This window comes from Sphaeroforma arctica, assembly GCF_001186125.1.
Source record: "Sphaeroforma arctica JP610 unplaced genomic scaffold supercont1.1625, whole genome shotgun sequence".
Classification (NCBI taxonomy): Eukaryota; class Ichthyosporea; order Ichthyophonida; genus Sphaeroforma; species Sphaeroforma arctica.
In genome coordinates this window covers 1-1,696 of record NW_014038933.1, presented here as the reverse complement: position 1 = coordinate 1,696, position 1,696 = coordinate 1, and positions in this window count along the sequence as shown.

Genomic DNA, 1,696 nt, shown 5'->3' with positions numbered 1-1,696 from the left:
ATATACACGAAATAATGTACACGTACATGATTGAGCAACTTGTTATGAACGTAGTTGTAGTAAACATAACTGTAATAAACGTACTTGTGTAAACGTAGATGGCCAGTACGTGCGTGATGTAAACAGACTTGGTAGAATATTTGGTATACACACAGTGAAAACGTACCTCGATTTGTCGCCCAATTCGATGTTCGTAATGTGTGTTATGTCGCCAATTTGCGCATGAAAACCCACCAATATTAAGCCTTTTACCTGCGAAGATTGAAGTGAAACCCAGAATTAGAATTACAAAAAAAAGAGTTGCAGAGTTTGTGAATCGTTTCCGCTTCAAGGTATATGCAAGCATCAACACACGGATCGGCAACTTGTGGTTTGATTAAAACAGATCTCAATACCAAAAATGAGTCAGATACTCAGATTGATATGGACATACACCAATGAGACGGAGACACATGCTTATGTATATGTATGTAAATATATGTAAATGTATTTAAATGTATGTAAATGTATGAAAATGTATGTATATGTATGTAAATATATGAGAATGTATTTACATGTATGTAAATGTATGAAAATGTATGTATATGTATAAAAATGTATGTAAATGTATGTAAACGTATGTAAATGTATGTAAATGTGTGTAAGTGTATGTAAATGTATGTAAATGTATGTAAATGTATGTAAATATATGTAATGTCTGTAAATGGATATAAATATATGTAAATGCATGTAATGCATGCAAATGTATGAAAATGTCGATAAATTTCTATAAATGTATGTATATGTATGTAAATGTCTGTAAATGTATGAATATGTATGTAAATGTCTGTAAATGTATGTAAATGTATGTAAATGTACAAATCAACAACGGGAGTGTAAATAGATACTTAGGGTACGTAGCGACATCAACAGTCAGAGTGAATGAAGATGCATACCTAGGTATGTATAGAAATCGACATCTGGAGTGGGTGTGTGTACAGTTATGTTGTTCTAGTGCTGTTGTGTTATACATCAGACTACCTGAGCGAGCTCGAACGCGTTGCTGTGAATAGAGCACTCACCACATGCAGCACAAATGCCACAGACTGCAGTAGCAAGATCAATTGAACCGCAAACGGCACCGGTAGTGGTATTTACACACACACACATGCATACAAACATATTCAGAAGTATATAGACACGTGCGAGATATACATACGTAGGTATGAGTGAAAGTGTGAACATACAGATATACAATCGAACCGTACAGTAGCAGAATTCACCACTGCCTCTGGTAGAAAGAGACTGCAGTATTGCATACATGCAGGTATGCATGCATACATGTATGCATACATACAAACATACATGCGTACATGTATACATACATGTATACATACATACCAACGTACATGCACACATGTATACATACAAACGTACATGGATACATAGATATACAGATATAGAGATATACAGATAAATAGATAAATAGAAATACAGAGACAGATATACATGGATACATAGATACGAGACATATAGTTACATAGATACGGAATATATAGTTACATACATGCATGTATGCATACATACAAACATATACAAACTCAGACAGTAAAAAAAGTCACGAGCTTCACATCCACAAACTCGTACATACATACTTTCATACAAACAGAATGCATACAAACATATACAAACTTATATAGTAAAAAATAGTCATGAA